The sequence below is a fragment of the Geotrypetes seraphini genome, chromosome 4 (genome assembly GCF_902459505.1).
Source record: "Geotrypetes seraphini chromosome 4, aGeoSer1.1, whole genome shotgun sequence".
Taxonomy (NCBI): Eukaryota; Metazoa; Chordata; class Amphibia; order Gymnophiona; family Dermophiidae; genus Geotrypetes; species Geotrypetes seraphini.
This window is the reverse complement of record NC_047087.1, coordinates 222,847,427-222,873,115: the sequence shown is the minus strand read 5'-3', so window position 1 is coordinate 222,873,115 and position 25,689 is coordinate 222,847,427. Positions and strand designations below refer to the sequence as shown.

The 25,689-nt window shown below is 42.9% G+C and overlaps 1 protein-coding gene and 1 long non-coding RNA gene across 12 annotated transcripts in view; one reads left to right on the top strand and one right to left on the bottom strand.

Moving 5' to 3' along the window:
- The window catches only part of ZMIZ1 (zinc finger MIZ-type containing 1), a 1,043,290-nt gene that overhangs the window by 283,420 nt on the left and 734,181 nt on the right, over positions 1–25,689 (top strand). The window lies entirely within an intron of this gene.
- Positions 3,166–22,722, bottom strand: LOC117359421. Of its 2 annotated transcripts, none has more exons than XR_004539228.1 (3): positions 22,602–22,722; positions 5,243–5,318; positions 3,166–3,431 (listed from the first exon to the last, which is right to left on the bottom strand). It is a non-coding gene; the product is annotated as an uncharacterized LOC117359421 (long non-coding RNA). The 2 variants fall into 2 exon arrangements; XR_004539227.1 differs by lacking the exon at positions 22,602–22,722 and adding an exon at positions 7,872–7,934.

Here is a 25,689-nt window from a genome sequence, read left to right as displayed (position 1 = left end):
CTTAAATTCAATAGTCCATTTTTCAATCCTATTTAGGATAAAAGTGATCTGGTTTTTTTATTTCAGTAGTAAAAGAAATAACTGGTATCAGTATTGTGATGCCATTGGCATAAATGTAAAAAATTACATTTAAGCTTTGTAAAAGATTGGCCTAGGAAGCAACATAGATGTTAAACGAAGTGGGTGATAATGGTGAACCTTGAGGACAAGGATTACTCCTAGAATTGGAATACTGACCATTGCTAAAGACTTGATGAATTCCTCCCTTAATGTCATGGTTCCAAATCAAAACTGAATTAACAACTTCCACACTTAGGGTACCTTCTCGTACTAAGCTCTATTTAGATGTAAATTAGCACATGCTAATTGCACACTAAAAATATATATTTTTAATATCTTTTTTTAATGGGGATGGGGGCAATTGGTGGGGGGGAGGTGGCCTTCATGGCAGGAGAGAGTGGGCATCCCTCCTGCAGTTTTGGGGCAGGGATGTCATTGGGATGGCAGGAGGCAGTGGTTGGGGGGAGCGATTGGTATGGGAAGTCCTTCATGGTAGGAGGAAGTAGGCATCCCTCCTGCCATTTTGCCGCAAGGGCAGGGGTCAATTGGGATGGCAAGAGGGAGTGGGTGTTCCTGTGCTAATCATTAAGATTATCAAACTGCAGTAGGGCACTTTAGAGCTGGCTATTGAGGTACTGTATTTTCCTAGGAATTGAATGAGTGTCAGATCATTTACCTCACTGGCCAGTGCTGAAACGCTCTAACATAGCTTGATAAAAGGAAGCCTAAGTTCAGCTACATTACTGCATGCTAACTGGTTAGTGCAGGAATACTGCATTAGCCCTTAACACGTACAAAATAGGTGGTGGCAAATGCTCACATGATAAAATTTTGTAATGGCTGTGTGCTAATAGCAACTTTAACGCATGTCAATGTTCATACACTACTATTGAAGGGAGAATAAACCAGAAAGTGAGAACGTACCAATCACTATTGCAAACACAAAGCGTGGAGAAAAAAGTCTCAGAACAACGTAGCAGTAGTAACCACATCTAGGGCTAGATGCACTAAAGTCAGTAATCATAGCTGAACCTGTTTCTACAGCTTTAGTGACGATCGCTGTTACCGCCCCGATGCACAGAATGGTCCACTGCTTGTTTTTCCCATTGATCACCCATTTTCCGATCTGGCCATGCAAATTAGTAAAAAACCATGCAAAATAGCCAAGCGATTGATGCTCTAACATCGCTTGGCTATTCCAAATGGGGTTTTAGCAATTGTAAAAAATGGCTGTTTGTTTTTTGTTTTTTTTAATGGCACGGATATTTTGCGTATGTTACACACGCAAAATATATGGCCCATTAAAAAAAGAAAAAGGTCCCCCACCACCAATGACCCCCAACAAAACAGCCCCTCCCCCGAGCCAAACACCCCTGAGCTATTGCCCCCCCCCCCGAACCCAATACAAATGGCAGAAGGGATACCTACTCGCTCCTGCCATCCCAATGATACTCCCATGACAAAACTGAAGGAGGGATGCCCACTCCCTCCTGCCACGAAGGCCCCCCGTGCCAATCACTCCCCTTCCAATCATCTCCTACCCTCCCCCCTGAAAAAAGGGCAGGAGGGATGCCCACTCCCTCCTGCCACTGGAGGCACCCCCCCCTCAACCCCTAGTACCTTTTAAGATGGGAGCAGGAAGGGTGCTCAGTCCCTCCTTCTTTGAGACTGCCAAGTCTACAGTGCTGGGCCTTCCCCTCCCAGTGCATCATGTGATACATGGGGAGGGGTCTAAGGCCCTAATTGGCTCAGATGCCTAAGACCCCTCACCTAGGCGTCTGAGCAAATCAGGGACTTTTTTAGGCTCCTTTCTCTGTATCCTCCTTCCTCTGTTAGGAGCGACGCCATTCAACTCACGTGAAAGCTTGCAGCATTTTTTTTTATTGGAACCACATTCAGTAGCAAGCTTTTGATTGTGTATAGAGAACATTCCTTTTTGGTTTTCTAACCTGTACTTTGGCACCATCTACTGGGTTTCACTCATACACCCCTGGAGAAGGCTTTTCAAGCTGAAACATGGACTGTGTTGGGGTCCAGTACAAAAAGGATTAAAAGGCTCTTTTCTTGTATGTTTTTGCTATTTACAGTATATATTTTCAATAAATTGATTGTCTTTGTAGTTGGTTGATTGTGTCCCTTCCCCACTTCTCTTTTTGGTTTGTATTATCACACATGTTTTCCCTTTTTGTTGTGGGATACCCTTTGTTCTTATAAATATCTCTAAATTGGTCTAAACATCTTTTTGAAAACAGGAAAGATTTTTTGAGAGAATGCAACAATGAGAAACCTAGCTAGGAGTTCCAGTTTTCCCAACAGAAAAATATTTTAAGAATGTCAAAATTGCTACCATAGAAATATCATGGGCACAGTAGTATTTCACCCTGGTTTTAAATATGTATCAAGCTACAAGTATAAATGTGTTTAGATTTGAGGGCTATCAGGAATGAATAGGTAGCGCTTGTGCATCTTACTCGGTGGTTGTTTATGGCATGTCTGTGGGAAGAGTAGATGAATCTCACTGTCTTTATTTGCTTTCATATTTTTCATGAGGGAAACGTTCAAGTACCTCAGAGGTATAAATAATGCTCAACAAGCAAACCTTTCTTTAGTAGAAAGGAAATTCTAGAAGAAAAGACTTAATTTATATTCCTTTGATAGTCCATCCTTTCCGAAGCTAAGGCACAAGGTAGACTAGATAAAATATATGTTAGCATGCAAGGAAAGAGCATGCTAGAAAACATCATGATATGCGGCTCGAAGGAGGTAGATCCAGGAATAACATGAAATATATTTCCTTATGGAAAAGGGTGGTGAATGCATAGAGAGGCCTCCTGGGGCAGCGGGGGCAAAATGCGTAGCAGAATTCAAAGCCGAATTGGATAAGCATAAAATGGTCCCTTGTTGCGGAACAGTGAAAGGAAATCTGGATATCGGTTGTGTCTGCTACTTTACAAAAATAAGCCAACTAGGCAGACATAAATGAGCCTTATCTGCTGCTATATTCTGTTACCAGGTTAATGGGGTGTCTAAGATTGTGGGAGAGGGAAGCTGGAAATCTGCAATGCCCATAAGAAACTACTCTAAATAGCTCCCAAATTTCTGCTGCTTTTTTTTTTATTTTTATTTCTTTACAGTTATTGTTCATCAGTTTGGTTTATAGTGGGTCAAACACAGACGTGTTGGGTCCTACGCTCTCAGCGGAATAAGTCCTTAAGGTTTTTCTGTGGATTATCCTGTTTTTCTGTGGATTGTTACGTTGACTTTTGGAACTTTCAAATCTTCAATAAAGTCCATTTCAGGAACATTGGCACTCCACAGTGGTTTTTTGGTTTCTCATCAGTTTGGTTTTACATTTCCCTTCCTCCAGAGACCTATAAAAACAAATATCAAATCATAAAGGTGCCAAAACTAGAGGTAAAATGACTGCCTAAATATATTTATACTTATTTATTTAGGCTACTTAGGGATCCTTTTACTAAGGCGTGCTAGCCGTTTTAGAGCGCTAAATGCTAACGCGTCCATTATATACTATGGATGCGTTAGCATTTAGCGCGCGCTAATATTTAACGCATGCTAAAACAGATAGCTCACCTTAGTAAAAGGACCCCTTAGTTTATGAAGGCAGTTTCTCCTTTCTGTGTTGTGCTCTCCTCACTGTGTTTGCCCCCTGTGTAATTTGGATGCATAATCTAGTTTATCAAAGTTACTTGTAGGCAGATCACATCAAATAAAATAATTAAAATCTCAAAATAGGAGACTTATTTATTAAATGGTAAGGAATCAAGTTATTCTGGCTTTTATAAAGCTGGGGTAGAGTTTTGTACCTTGGGCTGGTGAGGCGAATGCTCCGACGTGCCTAGACTTCCTAGGATTATCGGAGCATTTACCTCACTAGCCCATGGTAGAAACCTCTACCGCGGCTTTGTAAAAGGAGCCCTTAGTTCTTAATAATCCTCTCTCAGAAGGGGTTTATTTAAAAAAAAAAAAAAAAGAGGGTGGGGGATGAAAAAAATGATCATACAAAATGCAACTGTTCTGTTCAGCATTAGACAGTAAAAAAAAAGGTGTCAACAGGCAGATAATACCATCAATAAGTTTCCATCAACTTTCAACATCATCTGGGCTAGAAGGATGCGAGTACTTCACTAGTGTTTGATATGGTCACATGGGACTTTCCATATCTATGCTACCTCCTTTGCTCTTGGATTTCAGATATGGGCTTCCCAATCAGCCATGCTTGCAATCCTGGCATGCTTCGGTTTTCTTTCCGTTTTGTTATGGTGGTGGGGAGTGAGGTAATTTGTGCTAAATTTATGATTTTAGTACCCCAGTTATTTTCAAAATTTGGCTCCTTTGAAGGATATAGAGAGAGCTTATAAGGCAGGGAGTTAATGACAGTAGAGCTTTCAGGGAGGTGGGGGGGGGTGCAGACAGGGAAAATGGTTTAGGAGGAGATATTGCAGGGGAAAGGATGAAATGTAAAAAAAAAGAGGAGACATGATTGAGATAGGGAAGAAAATGGGAGTGTGGAAAAAGTCTGTATCTCCACCTGCCAATGTGACTTTCTTACTCCTCCCCCCCCCCCCCCCTCTACATATTGTTAAGACTCTCTGGTTCTTCTAATTTGCGTTTCTGCCTTACTTGAAACCTTAGGCAGATATTTAAATGATTCTGGTAGTTTTGGAAATCACATGCCAAGCATACTGTACTTAGGGATGCGGGTGGCATGGATATTTTAAATTCTGTATTTCTGTTTCGAAAACTGAAAAATATTTTATAGTGTAAGAAAAAGGAAACAAGAATAAGAGGAAAGAGGAAGCAAAAGAGATGTTATTTTAGATATGTTTCTCCCAGGAGCCAGATTATCTTGTGTCTAAAAATTGGCACCTGCTTGGGCCAGATGGGAGAAAGAGATACCAGATTTGCCCTTCATTCCTGACTGAGACTGTTCTCTGCCCTCATAAAAGAAAGGCCACAGGAAAGGAAGAGAAATGGAAAAAATGAATCCAATTAGACAAAACCAGCAGAAATGGCTAGCAGAAAAGTAATAGAACAAATAGCACGAGTGAAAAATGAAACTAGAAAAAAAATCTAAATTAAGCAAGCAAAGCAATAAACTGACTAAAAAATGTGTCTGCTGTAGTTTTGGCCGACACCCAAGTTTACTACATGCTTTTCATACCTACTGTCTGTAGAGTTTGATGTAATGGTCCCAAAGACAAACAGGCAACCGATCTGTAAAATCTGTAAGATCCAGTCTGAAGAAAAACACAGTGGATCACAGTGATGAAAATGTAAACAATATTTATTAAAACACTCCCATTTGCTGTAAAGCATTGTTTGGTCTGGCTCCAGGATACCTATCCTCCCAATTCAAGTTATACAAGTCTAATGAAAATACTCGAAACAATTACATGTTTATGTATCCATCTTTAAAAGCTTGCCGATATACGAGGTTTTTGGATAAAACTTTTGCTTTTTAGTTAGGAAAAATGAATTCTTGGTTAAGCAATGAGAGGGCATAGGATGAAGTTAAGAGGTGATAGGCTCCGGAGTAATCTAAGGAAGTATTTTTTTACAGAAAGGGTAGAACAGTCTCCCAGAAGAGGTGGTGGAGACAGAGACTGTCTGAATTCAAGGAGGCCTGGGATAGGCATGTGGGATCTCTCAGAGAAAGAAAGAGATAATGGTTTCTGCGGATGGGCAGACTAGATGGGCCATTTGGCCTTTATCTGCCATCATGTTTCTATGTTTCTCAAGCACAATCATATTATGTCTTTAGGAAATTACTAAAAACCTATCTGTTTGATAAATTTGTAACTTGAATATTGTTGTATCCCTTGCTTATATGTATGCTTCACTGGTTGTACAGTCCTTCCTTGATGTGAACCGCCTGGAATTATGGTAGGGCGGTATATAAGAATAAATTAGCCTGACATGGCCATGTTTCGCTCCTCTTGGGGCTACATCAGGGGCTGAATCACACTGTTAAATAATTGAATACATAAATTACTATATGGATAAAAAACCCACAAAAGCTCTACTTAAAATATCAATAACAGCGGGATCTGGAGAGGCCCAGATGTCCCCATAACTCACCCCCACCACCCTTCCCATAACAAACGATTCAGCACAAAACTCTTATATGGATTTAATAGCCGCAGCTCTGTTTATTGGCAACCATAAATTAACATAACTAGAACTATAACATAACAGTTCCTGAGCTACTAACATTAACACTTAACATTTTGGCCCCCAACCCAACCATGTCAACAAGGGTCTGAGGGGTGGCATGTTCCTCCATGCCGCATTAACCTAGGTCACCCGACCCTTAGGCATGGCTCCCAGCTGGCCCACCGCTCATCCCTAGATGAGCCTCAGCAGCCGGTAGCTCAGGATAACCGCTCTCCTGAGCTACTCTGCAACCAGCCCCTTGGCCAAACCACAAGGGCAGGCAGGAAAAGCTGCCTTGGAGGACCCAGGAAGTTGCTGGGTCCTCCAAAGTCCCGACTTTATGACCTCGCCACCACTATTGCCCCACACCTCCCCTCCAATCAGTTAACTCTCCACGGCGGGAAATATCTGCCAGTCTATCACCCGCTCTGGTGACCTCCCCCCCCCCTACCGACACTTGCTCAATGGGCGACAATGTGGGCCTGCTAGCCCCACGTTTATCTTCATCCATCGAGACAAGCTTTCAGGCTCACCTTTATGATATAAAATATTACATCATATTATACATAATCCATTGCTGCTCAGTATAAAAACTTTTATATACCCAGAAAATGCTAATCCAAGATCTCATTAATCTGGCACTAACTGGCTGTTCCCATTAATCTGGCAGCTACTGAAAAACAAATGTAAAGCATAACAAATCCCAATTATACAACATTGTTATAAAACAGTCCAAAGAGCAAAACCTCAGCTTAAACAGGAATAAAATAACATGTAGATCACCAAGTTGTTGCCAGTCAAGTATAGAGCACAGTATGTAGTATAGGAGATCAAACGCAACTTCTGAAAGCTCTGGTCTATTATACAAGCAGCGGAGGGTTTAGAGATCAAATTCAAATAGACTTATTCTTTTAAACAGGAGACTAGCTCCTAAACCAGTGTATCGCAAACTGTGTAACGCGGAGAGATCCCGAGTGTGCCACGAGATGTCGGCGAGGAGGAGAAGTACTGGCTGACTGCCTGCAGGCCATGCCTTTCATGGCGAGAGGCACATGGCAGTCAGCCAGCACCCACACCTCTTCTCCTCGCCAGCGCCTCTCCTCTTCTCTGTGGCTCTCCTGCTTCAGCTCCCCCTACTGGTGGCTCAGAGCCCCATCCGGAGGGCCTTTTGTGCATGCACAGATGTCTATGTGATGACGTCACACATGCACGTGACATTGTCATGTCGATGTCCACAAATTTCGGGGAGGTTCGCCTGCCGCAGCCCGGAGTTCACTGTGCCGCCAAGTAAAAACGTTTGCGGGACATTGTCCTAAACCAAGAAGCTCATAAAAAAACTAAACACAAAACTATATATGAAATTAAGGTTTCAATACAATTCCAACCATTTTCATTTGCAAAGTGATGAGTCTCTTGTTAAAAATAAGTTTCTGGCAAGTATAAAAACTTTTACGTACTCAGAAAATACTAATCCAAGATCTCATTAATCTGGCAGTAGCTGGCTGATCTCATATAATTATCAGTTACTAAAAACAAATGCATAGCCTAACAAATAATGCTAATTATACAACATTGTTAAAAAATGTTCAAAGAGCAAAACCTCTGCTTAAACAGGAATAAAACACCATGTAACTCACCAAGTTGTTGCCAGTTAGGTCTAGAGCACAGCTCGCTGTGTAGGAGATCAAACACAGCTGTTGTGAGCTCTGGTCTATTATACAAGCATCGGGGGGGGGGGGGGAGGGGGGAGAGGTTAGAGGTCATATTCAAATAGACCTATTCTTTTAAACAAGAGACTCACTCCTAAACCAACAACTTAAAAAAAAACAATTCAATATTAAAAAGGTATAAAAACGTGATTTCAACAAAATTAATACTACTTGTATATGCAAATTGAAGAGTCTCTTGTTAAAAATAAATCTCTGGCAAGCTATAAAACAAATTTTAAACAGAATACATGGCTAAACAATTAAGAGTGTTAAAAAGGACCCAATTGAAACACCATTTTTCTCCTACATTCCAATAGTGTCAGTGCAAATCCACAGGAATCCATATTTATAATGTGTAGACATGTTGAACTCCTTAGCTATATACTATATATAGTCAAACAAAATTTTATGCATCTGCTCTCTTTCTATATAAAAACCAGTTAACAGCACAATAAATAAATAGAAAAACAGCACAAAACAATGGATTATATAAATAAAGCACAAACAGCAGAGACGACTGCTGAACAATGGCAGTCGTCTCTGCTGTGTGCACTTACGTCTTTTGCAGAAATAAATAATTAAGACAACATAATCTAATAAATATACAAAGGGAAACCATATATATTGAATTCAACAACAAATCTTTATAAAAAATACTGAAAGATCACTTTCTTGATTTAAGCCATTAGGAGTAGCTGTATTGAAATGAAATATCATCCTCTGCTCAATCCTCTAACAGTCTATCAACATCACCTCGACACCAGGAGGGACGTGGGACTAGCAAAGCAATCGTCAAACCTTTGTCCTGTTTTTATAGTGTTTTACAGGTGGTTTCTCTTTAACAGATCTTTTAATGACACTCCTGTGCTCCAAAATGCGCACATTGAACTTCCCTTTTGGTCCTACCAATATACATCATACCACAAGGGCAAACTGCAGCGTACACAACACCACCTGTTTTGCAATTTGAAAAGTGTCACAGTTCCAACTTTACTCCTGTGGTAGGCTGAGCAATGTTTTAATAGTCATATTCACTGAGCACCCGGAGCATGTTTCACATTGAAACTGTCCTTTCGGCAAATTTTTATTTTAGGAATAGTATTTAAAGGTAAACTTGATGATACAAGCAAATCTCTCAGATTTCTTTCTCTTTTATATGCTACCAGCAAACTCTTATTAGAGAAATGCTCTAAACTCTGCACCACATGCCAATTTTTTTAAGGATCTTAACAATGTTATTAGAAGCATGTGTAAAAGATAATGGACAATGTGATCAACTTCTTGCCTGCGCTAGATCTTAATGCCAGCATTGAGCTGGCATTAGTTCTAGTCTCATAGCGTGGGCTTAAGCGCACGCTAAAATGCTGTGTGCCCTAAAACCGTTAACGCAGCTTAGTAAAAGGAGCCCTAAGTTTCATTTCATACGATTGGGTCATTAGGGCATAGACAGGGGGTGGGTAAGCAGAGTGGGCAGACTTGATGGGCTGTAGCCCTTTTCTGCCGTCATCTTCTATGTTTCTATGATCTTTTTCTATATGTGTCCTCTGTAGTGCAAAGTCTTCTTAATCTTAGGAACTGACTGTATGGAAGATTTCTTTTCTTTTTTTTTTTCTCTTAAGATTTCTTCATATAATATAACAATCAGAAATCGTAAAGAAATATAGAAATTAACATCTTTGCCAAAGCATAAAGCATACTACAAAGAAAAACATTACACATTTCAAGCCCACTTCATGGGGAGAAGGGAAAACCACCTCTGCCACAACAACTTTGATAGTCCAGCAACTTATTTATGTCTGCAGGTTTTCTATAGACATCCTTTAGAAAAACCCTTTTATCAACAGTAATCTGGATATCTAAAAATGAAATGGTTCTAGTATCATATTGCATTTGGAATTTTAAATTGTTATCTAATTGGTTCAGCCAAGCTATAAATCTTTGAAGTTCATCTATGGTACCTTTCCAGATTACAAACACATCATCTATATATCTTTTCCATAACATAGTTTTGTCTTTATATTGATGTTCAGTTAAAAGTAAATTTTAAAATTCAGCTACATACAAATTTGCCCCATGGCGGTTCCCTTTATCTGTTGATAGAAATGACCATTAAATGCAAAAAAGTTCTTTGTTAGTGCTATCATTGTAACTTCAACTATGAATTATGTTGGAATTCTCAAACTACGAAGGGATGAGACGCATGGTGGGGAAGAAAATTAAGAAGAGGATAAACAATATAAGAACGCTTGATCTCTTTTTAAGAATACGGTCACCGAGGCGTAAAATCTATATATACCACGTATCAACAAGGGATCAAAGAGGAAAAAGAATAAAGAACCGGCGTGGCTCACTGTAGAGGTTAAGGAAGCGATCAAAGACGAGAAAACCTCGTTTAAGGAATGGAAAAGATCGAAAATGGATGAAAACTGGAATAAGCACAAACACCAACACAGGTGCCATAAGGCGGTAAAAGTAGCAAAAAGTGACTACGATGAAAAATAGCGAAGGAGGCAAAAAACCTCAAGCCATTCTTTCGATATATTAAAGGAAAAAAACCCGCGAAGGAAGCAGTGGGACAGTTGGATGACCAAGTAATAAAGGGAGCGCTAAAGGAGGACAAAGAAATCGCCGATAGACTGAACACATTTTTTTGCATCTGTATTTACCAAAGAGGATATACACAGCATACCAGAACCCATCAGGTTAGATGCTGGAAGCGAAAATGAGAAACTGACAGGGTTGACGGTCAGCCTAGAAGAGGTATACAGGCAGATTGATAGGCTTAAGAGCGATAAATCCCCGGGACCGGATGGCATCCATCTGAGGGTCATCAAGGAACTGAAAGGGACCATAGCTGAACTACTTCAACTAATAGACAATCTGTTGATCAAAACGGGAAAGATTCCAGAGGACTGGAAGGTGGCGAATGTTACGCCGATCTTCAAAAAAGGTTCGAAGGGAGATCCAGGAAACTACAAACCAGTGAGTCTGACCTCAGTACCAGGAAAGATGGTAGAGGCACTGATAAAGGACCGCATCATTGATCACCTTGACGGACACGGTCTGATGAGGACCACCAGCACGGTTTCAGCAAAGGCAGATCTTGTTTGCTGAACTTGCTGCACTTCTTCAAGGGAGTAAACAGGCGGATAGATAAGGGTGACCCAGTTGACATTGTATATTTGGACTTTCAGAAGGTGTTCAACAAGGTTCCTCATGAACGACTACTTCGGAAAATTGCGAGCCATGGAATCGAGGGAGAAATACTCACGTGGATTAAAAACTGGCTGGAGCATAGGAAACAGAGAGTGGGGGTGAATGGGCAATACTCAGACTAGAAGAGCATCACCAGTGGGGTGCCGCAAGGCTCGGTGCTTAGACCCATACTCTTCAACATCTTTATAAACGATCTGGACAAAGGTACGACAAGCAAGGTGATTAAATTTGCGAGTAGTGAAGATACAGGGGGATTGCGAAGATCTACAACATGACATAACCAGGCTCGAGGAATGGGCATCGACATGGCAGATGAGATTCGACGTGGATAAATGTAAAGTAATGCATGTTGGTAAGAAAAATCTCAGGCAAGAGTACAGGATGTCCGGGGCAGTACTTGGAGATACCTCCAAGGAAAGGGACTTGGGAGTTCTGATTGACAAGTCGATGAAGCTGTCCACACAATGTGCGGCGGCGGCAAAAAGGGCGAACAGAATGTTAGGAATGATTAAGAAGGTTATCATGCCTTGTACCAGGCCATGGTGCACCCTCACCTGGAGTACTGCGTCCAGCACTGGTCGCCGTACATGAAGAAGGACACAGTAATACACAAAAGGGTCCAGAGAAGAGCGACTAAGATGGTTATGGGGTTGGAGGAGCTGCCGTACAGTGTCAGATTAGAGAAACTGGGCCTCTTCTCCCTCAAGAAGAGGAGATTGAGAGGGGAGATGATCGAAACATTCAAGATACTGAAGGGGATAGACTTAGTAGATAAGGACAGGTTGTTCACCCTCTCCAAGGTAGGGAGAACGAGAGAGCACTCTTTAAAGTTGAAAGGCGATAGATTCCGTACAAACGTAAGGAAGTTCTTCTTCACCCAGAGAGAGGTGGAAAGCTGGAACGCTCTCCCGGAGGCTATCATAGGGGAAAACACCCTCCAGGGATTCAAGACAAAGTTAGACAAGTTCCTACTGAACAAGGACGTACGCTGGTAAGGCTAGTCTCAGTTAGGAAACTGGTGTTTAACCAAAAGGGCCGCCGCGTGAGCGGACTGCTGTGCGCGATGGACCACTGGTCTGACCCAGCAGCGGCATCTCTTATGTTCTTATGTTCTTACTTCACTAATTATCTGTATAGCTTTTTGCTGGGGGATATCTAATATAATAAAATGATAGGCCGCGCATGCGCATGCAAAAATCGTGTTCCCTGATCAGTCGCGGAAACACGACTGCGCATGCGCGCCCACGGCTCTCTCTCGTGCTTATGCTCAAGCTGCCGCCACGGCTCCTCTCTCGAACCGCAGCAGGATCGAGAGAGGAGCTGCGACGGGGGCTTTCAGGACAGAATAAGATTACCATGTTTCTTTAGGCAGCCCCGGTTGTTTACTTGGATTCAATGTCAGCATTAGGGTTCGCCGGCCGCCAGCCGTGAGAGCTGGGTGAGGAAGGCCGCTGCAGCCTCGCGGCTAGGTAGGGGGACAACAATCGCGCTTATGCTCAAGCCGCCGCCACGACTCCTCTCTCGAAACGCACCAGGATCGAGAGAGGAGCTGCGGCGGGGGCTTGAGCATAAGCGCCATTGTTGTCATCCTATCTAGCCGCGAGCCTGCGGCGGCCTTCCTCTCACGGCTGGCGGCCGGCGAACCCTAATGCTGACATTGAATCCAAGTAAACAACCGGGGCTGCCTAAAGAAACAAAGTTTCACGGTGCTTGGCCCGCCAAACAATTCCTGCCGTTGCCTAAATTTGCCTCACCGTTCCTTCCCTTCCTCCATCAGGTACAGTTCAGCTCCGCCTATGTTAAAAGGAGCTGCTTTGAAATTGGAGCCCTGCCGCCACCGTAACACGTTCCCTTTGCCGTTCCCTCAGAGAAGGGGCGGGACCAAGGCAGAGGGGAACGTGCTACGGCAGTGGCAGGGCTCCGATTTCGACGCAGCTCCTTTTAACATTGGTGGAGCTGCACTGCACCTGATGGAGGGAGGGAAGGAAATGTGGTTGTGCGCTGTTGAGCCCCTCTTTTCCCTCAGACCCTCTCCTAACTGCTCCCTCCTGTCTCAGACCACTGGGGGGAGGTGCCTGTCTTCAGCTGCAGGGATGGAGGGAGGGATGAAGAAAGAAGGGGCCCTGGCAAGCGAGTTATCAAAAGCCAACCATAGCCTGGGACCCCTACATGGTATGAATAATGACCAGACAACAAAAGGTAAGAAAAATAATTTTATTTCCTATATTGTGATTACAATATGTCAGATTTGAAATGTGTCTTGAGGGAGGCTGCCGTCGCGGCTTTGGACAGAGGGATCCGGCCTTCGGTAAAGCTTGGGACGCGGGGACGGATGCGGGAGGGGCTGCCGCTGGAAGGGCTTTGGTGGGGGAGCCAGCCAGACCACGAGTGTGGGGCCGTTGTAAGCGCGGATTGGTCAAGGAGCCGCCGCTGCCGAGGCTTTGAAATTGCTCTCCCACCGTCACTCCCTCCCGCCCCGGCTCTGCCTCTGCCCCTGCCCAGGTTCAAAAGCAGGAGAGGCGGTCATCTAGCACCCGTTAATCTAACGGGCTTAAACACTAGTAAGTATATATTAATTCAGCATCAAATGTTGCAAAGATCACAATATCTATACCCCGTAAATCACTATGAATATTAATATTAATGGTCTCAAATAATCCATGACTTTTGAAAAGGGCTCAAGAAGAAATCCTATAGAGAAAATAATGGGACATCCATGTGGAGATTCTAAGGATTTATGTATCTTAAGGAATAACCAGGGATGCAACCTGAAGAAAATCCTGACTTTACTCATCAGAAACTGAGCTTCTCGTGCAATCTGTATAAGAGTATCAATTTCTTTCTTTAACAGAGGAGTAGGATCAGCGTTAAATTTTTTGTAACATGTTTGATCTTTAAACTGCCCATCCATAGCATTCATGATCTCCTCTTCCTAAGAGATCCTATGTTGCCTGTCCCATGCTTTCTTGAATTCAGCCATAGTTTTTATCTCCACCGCCTTTACTGGGAGCCTATTCCACACATATACCACCCTTTCTGTAAAAAAGTATTTTCTTAGATCACTCCTGAACCTATCACCTTTTAACTTCATCCTATGCCCTCTCATTTTGGAGCTTCCTCTCCCCCTCTCCCTCTGCAGTCAGGTGTGTCTCTCTCTCTCTCTTTCCCTCCTTTCCTCCACAGTCGGATCTGGTTGGGTCTCTCTATCCACTCTCCCTCCCTCTCTGTCTTTCCTCCCCCATCCCACTCGTGATCTGGTATCTCTCTCCTTTCTTCCTTCCGCCCTCCCTCTTGGGTCTGTCTCTCTCTCTTCCTCCCTTCCTCCACAGTTTGGTCTGTCTCTCTCTCTGTCCCTGGTCGGGTCTCTCTCTCTCCCAGGTTGGGTCTCTTATTTTTTTCTCTCTCTCTCCCTCCACAGTCAGGTATCTCTGTTTTCCTTCCCCCTCTACCACTCACTCTCTCCTTTCTTCCTTCCTTCCTCGCTCCCTTGCGGTCCGGTCACTCTGTCTTCTCCCCTTTGTGGTTGGGTATCTTTGCTCTTCCTAATTCCCCCCATCCCCACCCCCGGGTTGGGTCTCCCTCTCTTTCTCTCCCTCCCTCTGCAGTCAGGTCTCTCTGCCCTCTCTTCCACCCCACATGGGCCAGTATCTCTCTCTCCCTCCATGGTTGGGGGTCTCTCTCTCTGTCCAATCTTCTCTCCCTCCCTCCCTCCCTCCCTTCTTAGTTGGGAGTGTCTCTATCCCTTCCTCCCTCTCTTATGCTCTCTGTGGTCGGGTATCTCTATTTCCTTCCTCATCCCTTCATTCCCTCCACGGTCCTGTCTCTTTCTCCTACCTTCTCTCCCCCCATGGCTCTGTCAATTTTCCATCCTTCCCCCTGTGGCACTCCTACCTACCCTGCTAGTAGTACTTTGCTTTATATGTTAGCATTGCCAGTCATCTGGCTGGCTGGTTGAGTCTGTTCTGTCTCTATTGCAGTTGCAGCTAAGAACAGATATGTTCTTAAATTTCCATACACAACTGGACACCACCTTCTCTTTGGTCCGTTCCTTTCACCAGACCACTTATACTTTTTCCTAGTGCTGTCCTGAGCATTGTCAAACTTTGTTACAATGATGGCCTCTATCGTTGCTAGTGGGAAATTTCAGGCCTTGTCATCTTTACCTTTGTTTACATAGAAAATGATAGCAGATAAAGGGTGACGGGACAAAAGTACGAGAGACAAACGCACGCCGACATTTGAGAGCGGACAGTTGAGCGCTAGACTTCAGCACGCCGCTCTAAAAGTTTATTTTAAAGGGCTCCGATGGGGGGTGCGGGGGGAAACCCCCACTTTACTTAATACTGTTTGTGCTGCCGTGTTGGGGGGGTGTGAGGGGGTGTAACCCTCCCACATTATACAGAAAACTTAACTTTTTACCTATTTTTTCAGGGAAAAGTTAAGTATTCTGTATAATGGGGGGGTTACAACCCACCAAAACCACCCCCAACGGCAGCGCCAACACTATTAAATAAAGCCCCACACACCCCCATCGTAGCCCTTTAAAATAAGCTTTTAGAGCGGCGCGCTGAAGTCTCGCGCTCAACTGTCCGCTCTCAAATGTCGGCACGCATTTGTCTCGCGCGTTTCTGACTGTGAACCCAGATAGAGGCCATGTGGCTCATCCATTCTACCCATCCATGTTATCCCGCTATTTCTTCCTCCCCTAAGTGTTTCTGTTATGTCTAATGCCCAAACATTGTCATAATTCACATAAACACTAAAATTAATGAAGTTGTTATTAAAAAAAAAAAAACCCTGAATAAAATTAAAAGCCTCCCTTCCTCACCCTTCTTGAAACCTGATTACACCACAGCTGTTTGTGTCTGCCATGCTGAGCAGGTTGTCTCGTGTTTTTTGGAAGCACAATGGTGTAGTTCTCATCTGTGAAATATTCTCTTGTGACCTTAAATCAAACTCCCCCATTCTCAAAATGTAGGTTTGAAATTCTGTACATTGTATGGAATGCTGTCTTAGAACTGTGCACACAGCATTCAGAGATACTATCTTCTGTCTTTGTTTAGTCTGTTATGCGCTAGTGCTTTCTTTTCAGCGTGTACCAAACATGCCATACCAGTTCCAGGTAGGCTTAACCATTAGGCAGGCTAGGCAGTCGCCTAAGGCAATGGAGTCAGGAGAGCAGCAAGGAATAGCTATAGTTAAAACAAAACCAACAGGTCTTGAGAGCAAACAAATTTGGTGTACTTTTTACCTGCAGAAGGAGTTGGCAGTTTTACAAATACAGTGGTGCCTTGCTTTGCGGGCATAATTTGTTCCAGAAACATGCTTGTAATCCAAAGCACTCGTATATCAAAGCAAATTTCCCCATAAGAAATAATGGAAACCCAGACGATTCGTTCCACAACCCAAAAACTTTAATATAAAATATACTGTGCATACTTGTATTGCAAGACCTCACTCGTTTAGAACCGTCACTACACTCCTGCAGCGTAATGAGATTAGGTAGGAACTCGGAATTGGGTAGGACTATGTCAGTGGTCTCAAGCTCAAACCTTTTGCAGGGATTTGTAGGGCCTCAGAAAAAATAATTAATGTCTTATTGAAAAAATGACAATTTTGCATGAGGTAAAACTTTATAGTTTTGGCTAAGTCTTAATAATAATATTGTAATTTATAGCTTAAGAGACATATGATCAAGAAACTGTTTTATTTTACTTTTGTGATTATGATAAACATACCGAGGGCCTCAAAATAGTACCTGGCTCCCGGGACGCAAGTTTGAGACCACAGGACTATGTAGACTTTGAGCCAAATGGGATGGAATTGGGCATTGGCAAAATGAGTAGGGTTCAGGGACTGTGCACCAGTGAAGGCAAGGCCGGGATGTATTGGGCTAGGGGAGGCCTGCACAACTCAAAAATGATCCGGGACCGAAATGAAGTCGGAAAATGTAGTGAGGGCCACAGGTAGTGGCCACAGATCTAGGCACCTGGAAGTGCGCGGACGTTGCCGTGATGACATCCATGCATACACAGAGGACCTTCCAGACGGGCCCTGAGATGCCAATAGGGGGTGACAACAGGGAAGAGGGCAGGAGAGGAGAGGCACTGGTGGCAGCTGATTGCCTACAGCAGTGTTTCTCAACTACTTCAAGCTAAGTACTCCCAATCACAGACTTCCCAAGCTCTGTCCCAGATCCTGCCCCTTTTACTAATTGTAACACAATTTTTTCCTTTCATTTTTCTTCATATACACACAGCAGATAATTCTCAAAACTGACACATTTCGATCAGTAAATTGAAAATAAAATAATTTTTCTTACCTTTGTTGTCTGGTGATTTAATTAATTTCTGGTTGGACTTCCTTCTGACTGTATATCCAATATTTCTTCCCTTCTTTCTGCCTCCTGCATGCTTCCTCTCCTCCAGACCTCATATCCATCCCCAACCATCTCTCTGTCCCTCCATGAGTCCAACTTTTTCTTCCTCTCTCCCTGCCTTCCCCTTTCTTTCTTTCTTTCTTTCTTTCTTTCTTTCTTTCTTTCTTTCTTTCTTTCTTTCTTTCTAACTGCACCCCCAAGGCACTTTGCTTCTCCAACGCAACCTGCTTCCCCTGCCCCCTTTCTTTCTTTCTGTCTTTCTTTGCCTCTCCCTGCCCCCAATCCACCCTGCTTCCCCACCCCCTTTCTTTCTTTCTCTCTCTCTCCCTGCCCCCTTTCTTTCTGTCTTTCTTTGTCTCTCCCTGCCCCCCTTTTCTTTATTTATGTCTGTCTTTCTCTGGCCCTGCTCCTCTAAGCCACCCTGCTTCCCCGACGCACACTGCTTCCCTGACCCAGCAACACCAAGGCATGTGCAGAGAGGAAGTTCTGGGCCAGCCAATCGCTGCCTGGCTGGCCCGGAACTTCCTCTCAGATGACAGAATTGACATTGGGGGAGCAGGGGGCGGGGGGGAAGGCTTTTGGACTGCAGTCGCTGCATGCGCCTTGGTGTTTCTGTGTCGGGGAAGCAGGGAGAAATCTTGGGCTCCGAAAAAGGGACAGGAGAGTGGAGCGGGAGCAGGAGAGCCGGGCCGAAGTGAGAGCCGTTTTGGGCCACATGCAGCCCGGGGACCGTATGTTGTGCAGGGCTGTGCTAGGGTATTGTGTACTGCAGGTAAATTGTGTGTGTACACTGTGTATGCTTGTATTACGCTTAATTGCTGCGTTCAGCTGTGCTCTGTGATCCGACACACACATATTGTGCGTACTGTGATGACGTGGCACGCATCGAAGTGCTTGTATTGCAAGACAATGCTCGCTGATCAAGTTATAATTTTATCAAACGTTTTGCTCGTCTTGCAAAACACTCGTAAACCACATTATTTGCAATCTAAGGTTTTACTGTAGTTCGGTTTACTCCAAGAAATAGCTGTTGACCTGAACAATGGAATTTGGAACTTGCCTGTATCATGTGTGTGTGCAGGGCCGGAATTAGGATTTGGCAAATGGAAATTGCTCTGGGCCCCCATACTGCATAGGACACCCAAGCTGGCCTCAAGCTGAAAGGACCCCCTCCCCTGTTTCTACCCTGGATACCTGAATGTCTGATTCCAGCTCTCTGTGTGTGTATGCATGCATGGTGCAAGCATATATACACAAGCAACAAAACAAAGTCTAATATTTTAAGAAATATGATGGCCAATTATATATTGTTCTGATTTTTACAGGCCCTGTATGACGATTGATGATGTTGGGGTAGTCATGGTTAAGTTTAATTGCCAAAATCTTAGGAGAGAATCCCGGGGGCCTGGAAAATAATTGAGGGGGTGAGGTTGCAAGCCTACAGTTTTACCTAGAATGCCTAAATGCGTTGTCCCTGTTCCAGTGGCAGATTCAAGCACTAACATAGCAGCAGTTCCTGTCCACCAGGATAATGAAACATGTGGTGGTATTTAAGTATATTTGTGCCAGAGTGGCAGCTAAACATTTTCTTCTGGTAAAATAATAGCATAATATGTATAGTTACCCATTGATAAGGGAACTCGGAATGGACAGGCATTGTATCCCTTTTCTGTTGAAACAATGGTTGTGAGTTTAAGCATTTCCAAACAGAGAGGAGGTGTTAATGCAGAAGCTGCATTGATTTGTAATAAACTGCAATGATGTCTGATGGCAGACTACTACAGCAGCTTTCTAGTGACATCCAAGAACAAACTTGGATATAGTGAACCTGCTGATGATCTCTTATCATTCTGATAAGACCACACGCTCTGAGAAGAAACCGACAACAAAACCCGGTCGTTTGGATGCAGTGAGTTTGCCAGCATTAGGTTTTCTGCATCTTTGTGGTTTCAATGTGCTGGCACTGAGACTGCATCGTCCACATGAGAAAAGCTTATCAGTAGTACTGCAGGATGCTACAAGGCCCTTTTTGTTTTTGTGGGGAAAAGATTCCATGGTGCAATACATTTATTTTCCTCTTCCCCATATGTTATTGTGTATTAGAAACAGAATGGATAGTTTTACAGCGAAGGAAGTAGTAGGGGCAAGGTGATTGTTACAGGTCACCAGAGACCATCTGGTCTTCCTTCATTTCTGAAAAGAAGTTCACTTCTAAAAGTGGTTGCCAAAACTGAGAAGCTTAAATACTCAGTCTGACTGCTGTGTGGGCTCAATAGAGCATTGGTGTCACCTGTGAGTTTTCAACCTAGTCGTTGGGACGCACAAAGCCAATGATTCTCATTGAATATGCATGAGATAAATTTTCATGCGTTGCCACCATTGTCTGAAAATCTTCGTTACGGGTATCCTGAAAACCTAACTGGCTGGGCGTGTCCTGAGTAGGGTTAACAGGGGTCCGGATTTCCCCGGACATGTCCGGGGGTCCGGATGGCTTTTCAAAACCCGGCACTATGAACGGGTTTTGGAAAAGCTTCCAACAAATCACCGTTGGGCAGGAGGGCATCCGCAGATGCGCGGCTGCCCTCCTGCCCGATGAGAGCAGGCAGCGGGTGGCAGGGCTAGGGTGGGATTGGAGGTGGGAATGGGTGGATGGGTGGAACTGGGTGGGCCTGGGGGCGGATCTGAGGGGGGTTCTGATTTTCCATTTGAAAAATCTGGTAACCCTAGTCCTGAGAACTGGGTCTAACCCATGTGGCACTTATGTTCTCATATCCTAAGTCAGCCGTTACCAAACCTGCCCTGGGGGGAACCTCAGTCAGGCATTTTCAGGATATTCACAATGAATATGAAAATTTTGTTGAATGTTGAAAACATTTTTATATGATAGATTTTAAAGTTAGTACTTTTAGCTAAAGAATTGTAAGGATTTCTTTTTTATTCAAGGAACTGTATTTTCCCATAGAATTATATTTTCTTTTTGATGTATGGCATTAAAGCGATTCCAAAATCTTGTATTAGATTACATGAGATCAATGTGCAAATACTGCCTCCTTGGTATGCAGATTTATCTCATGCATATTCATTGTGGATATCCTGAAAACCTGACTGACTAAGGTTACCCCAGGACATGTTAGAAATTGCTATCCTGAGTATTTAAAAAAAGAGTGTTATTATGTAATATTTTGGTATCTAAAAATATTTTTTTGTTTTATAAATTGTATTGATTTCAAAGTTTGATAGTAAAATACAAATGATTTATCAGAAAAACTACACAAAACACACTTAACTATATAGTTAATACATTAAACAATCATTTCTCCCCTCATTTTAATTATCTAAACAATAATACATATGATATGATTTCAATATTATAATGAAATAATTTAATTCCTCAAAATACATTCCCTCCCTCCGCCCCCCCACCCCCCCCCCCCTGGATGTGTAAGGAATCTAATGGAAAAAAAAAATTAAACATCATTAAACAAGAACTTCTGTTTAGTCTTCGGTTCATGAATATGCATGAAATTGATTTGCATATATTGCCTCCATTATATGCAAATTTCTTTCATGCATGTAGTATTCATTGAGAATATCCTGAAAAGCTGACTGGCAAGGGGGTACCTCCAGGACCGACTTGGGAAGTGCTGATATAGATTTCGCTGCAAATCTGAACCTAAAAATACCCAGACATCTTTTTTTTTTTTTCTTTTCATGGTAATCCATCATTTTAAAACATATTGGTTATTTGTGCCTCTTCAAAAGTCATTAATTTGATCAATCATCTGTTATATATAGATCTGTTGTTTGCCCTGTTTTGCTTTGTAAATGTTTATTCACAATTTTATATATCGCCTTTCGTGGATCAAGAGCAAAGCAGTTTACAAAGTAAGTGATTATGGCGTCAGAGATAGGCTTTGGTAAATTAGACCAGGTAAAACCTAGCTTAATATTCCGGTGCCTACCTCAAGGACAACTAGTGATGCCTAAGTAAACCATAACTAGGATTACCGGAGGTCCAGAAAAACCCAGACATGTCCTCTTTTTAAAAGTCTGTCCCGGCTCCCGGACGGACTTTCCAAAACCTGTCATTTTTTCAGGTTTTAGAAAGCCCCGACGAGCTCCGGCCACATCTGGAGGGCCTCTGAGCATGGGTGGATGATGTCACACACATTTGTGCATGCTCCAGACGCAGCTGGAGTTCATCTGGAAGAAGAGAGGAGGTTTAGTTTGGGTGGGGCTTGGGGGGGGGGTAGAATAGGGCAGTGATGGAAGCAGAACTGGGCGGGGATGGAGGCGGAACGGGGTCATGTGTCCAGGGTTTTTCAGAGAAAAATATGGTAATCCTAACCATGCCTATTTTCCACCCATAACCACGCCTACATTTCAGGTAGGTGTCACTGGGTATGATTCTATTAATGATGCCTTGCAGTTGATTGATTGGGGCAGCACATACAATGTAGGTGCGCTTAGGCGCCATTTAGAGAATCCAGTCCTTAGTACATGCTAATTTCTGTTAACTAAGGGCTCCTTTTACAAAGGTGTGCTAGCGTTTTTAGCGCACGCACCGGATTAGCATGTGCTATCCGAAAAACTACCGCCTGCTCAAGAGGAGGCGGTAGCGGCTAGCGCACGCTATTCCGTGCGTTAAATCCCTAACGCACCTTTGTAGAAGGAGCCCTAAGTTTTAGTGAAAGGTAAGAAGGCCCCTAAGTGTGTTCTTTGTGCTGCTCAAGCCTGGCATGGCTGCACAATGCCATGGACTCTCTTGCTGAATTTACCTTCAAACTAAATTAAATAATGAGTTATCTTTTGTGTCAGTATCACGTTTGAAACAACTGTGGTAAAAGTTTGCAAGTTGTCTGTCAGATATTTGATTCAGTTTATAAAATGCAGCATAAGGAAATTCCAGTGATGCTCTTGTGAACCATGATGGAAGGCATACACAGAAGGCCACAGCATGGCCAATTTTGAAATAGAGATTTGATTTGGTGTCTGATACATATAATCTGTACTCCACAGGCTCTTTCTCCCACTAAGTTATAATTCATTTGTCATTGCCTTACCTCCTCTCCTTTTGCATACTGCTACAGCACAAGTCTCCATTTTAAGTATTTTGCAGTGATTCAAAACACCTGTTTAGCAAGCTTAGCAAAAAAAAAAAAGGTTTACTCCCATTTTTCCTTTTGTTGTCTGGAGATTTCCCTACAAGTTATTGTTTAAATTGTATTATTATATTTAAACAAATCAATTTTGTTGCAGTTTTTTTTCTGTCATAATGAACATTTTGCAGCACAAAGCTCATTGATTTTTCACAGCCCTGAAAAACAGTTGATGAATAGCACTGGGATGTCTCCAGAGAGACTCATTTGTGGCTGCCTGAAGAAACCTCAACTGACTCGCTCTCCACCCGCCCTTCATTCCCCTCCCCCCTTGTTCTGCATTAAGCCTCAGCTCCAGCTGGAGACAAAAGCAGCCTGTGCTTCAGATATAAATAAAATGGCACACACAAGGGAGTGAGAGCTCAAGCAAAGAGCTCAGCCTGTGTGTGTGTGTGTGGTTCCAGCACATTCCAGCTGGCTACAGAGTTTCCCCCCTTCATCCAGGGCATGAACTTTGCAAACCTGAAACTGATTATTCCCCTCCGCCCCTCCCCCTCCCCAAACATGGCAAGTAAATTAGGATTGGTAAAGCTGTTTTATTTTTATTTATTTTTTATATATATATATATATATATATATATATATATATATATACAAGCATTCAGCAAGTACTCAAGTAGATGAAAGCACTGCGTGAAGCTGCATTTTAATGTGTATGCATGTATTTGTGTTTCCTGTCAATTTTCTTGTATTTTATGGTTGCTGGGCAGTATTTCCAAATTACATTGTGTCGCTAATGCATATTATTAAGCATGTGTTTTTAGCCTAGTTCTTTAAGAGAAGCTGACTGAATAAGATCAACATGTTTGCCTGCTGCCACACCCCATAACATTTGAAGTGTCCATTCAGTTTCATGCAAATTTCTGAAGCAGCTAGTGGAGCCACATTATTTAAACATGCTAATAACCCAAAAATGTAACTCTTAACCCCATTCTTCTGACATACACCTAAAATTGCTCTTTCTCACTTTTCTTTCCTGTAGGTGAACAGGTCAGGCCAGTTAGGTCCCCTTCCTTTAGTTAGTCCGTGGGAGAGACAAGCAGCTTGTGATGTCACTGAGAACTTTTTAAACTAGCCTGCTATGGACTGACTTTCAGAATTTTGAAACCTGAACTGCTATTGGCTAGTAGCAGTTGTCTAGTTATGAAATCTGCATATGGCAAAGAAGCTAGATTGACCTGTGTGCATTATAATAGATAGTGATCATGAAACAACTTTCATTGCTCTTATAAAAAGCCATACTGTTGGCATTGGTTATGCTCATAGCCCCAACTTACTGTAGCCATGAGCAAGCTTGAAATAAGGACCCGTATATATTGCTGTTGAACACTGCTTGGGATTCAATTCCTCATTTACACACTCTTCTCTCTGGGGTTATGAATTTTGCCACTGCAGGATTCCCTGTATCAGCCAGTCTAAAGGGGATCATAAGACTTAAATAAAACTTAGCTCCTTGACTTCTTCAGTAGCACTGCTGGACCCTGACAACTGGGCTGGCACATAAAATTGTTTCATCTGGGGAATGGCGGAGGGAGGTCTAATTTCCTCTAGATTTACTCAATTTGATAATTATACCCTACCTTTGCTGTCACTGCAAATGACACAAATCAGTTTAAACTGCTTGTCTTAGGTGACGGGAAGAATAGTCGGCTGCTGGCTGTCCTGTCCCCTCTGCTGTGTTGCTGAGGTCAGTGAGTTCCCTTTTAACTTTGATACTGTACCAAATAGCAGCCTTTCAAAGACTGAAGCTGATGATTGCAAGAGGGTTAACTAAGAGCCTCATGCAGTCCTATAGGCCAGTGTTTTTCAACCTTTTTTGGGCAAAGGCACACTTGTTTCATGAAAAAAATCACGAGGCACACCACCATTAGAAAATGTTAAAAAATTTAACTCTGTGCCTATATTGACTATATATAAAGTAATTCTCTTGAATAGGAATCAAATAAACACAAAGAAAGTATTTTATAATTACTTTATTATGAAATATTAAGTAAACAGAATAGTGAAAAATTATAAAATACTTTATTCAGTGCGAAACCTGGACCTGTTTGGCTGAACACAAAGCTGATATTCTGGCTGGAATCGAAGAAAGACACACACGTAGCTTTTCGTCAACAGCTCTCATTCTCTCTCTGTATTTGGTTTTTATAGCATACAAAAATAGACAAATATACCCTCCATCCTTTTTATTAAACCACAATAGCAGTTTTTAGCGCAGGGAGCTGCGCTGAATGCCCAGCGCTGCTCTTGACGCTCATAGGCTCCCTGCGCTAAAAACCACTATTGCGGTTTAGTAAAAGGTGACCATATTGTAAAATATAGACAGCAGATATAAATTCAGAACTATGCATAGTAAGTGAAAGGAAGTTTTCATCTCTGGGAATTTACCCAGTTAACTATTAAGTTATTTGGGCAAATTCCTTTGAAAACTGTGGTAATACTGCCTCCACTTTGCTAAATTTAAAATAAAATCATTTTTCCTACCTTGTCTGGTGATTTCTGGTTGCACTTTCTTCTTCTGACTGTGCATCCAATCTTTCTTCCCTTCTATCAGCCTGTATGCTTTCTCTCCTCCACACCTCATTCTCTCCCCCAACTTTTTCTTCCTCTCTCCCTGACCTTTCTTTCTTTTTTTCTGTTTCTCTTCTTTCCTTCTGTTTCCCTGCCTGCCCCCTTTCTTTCTTTCTCCCTGCCGTTCCCCAAGCCACTGCCACTGCCGCTGCCATCGGGGAACAGGACCCACCAATGGATAACAGGCCCCAAAGCCGACGCCGACGCATGCTCTCCCTGACGTCAATTCTGCAATCGGAGAGGAAGTTCCGCCCAGCCAGGCAGCGATTGGCTGGCCCGAACTTCCTCTCCGACTGCAGAATTGACATCGGGGAGAAGAAGACTTATCGGCTCGATAGATTAGATCGCCAAGACAAAGTGAGTCCTGGGTGATCGACTCACTTTGCCTTGGCGAGCTACTGGCGCCCCTGCCTCGGGCCCC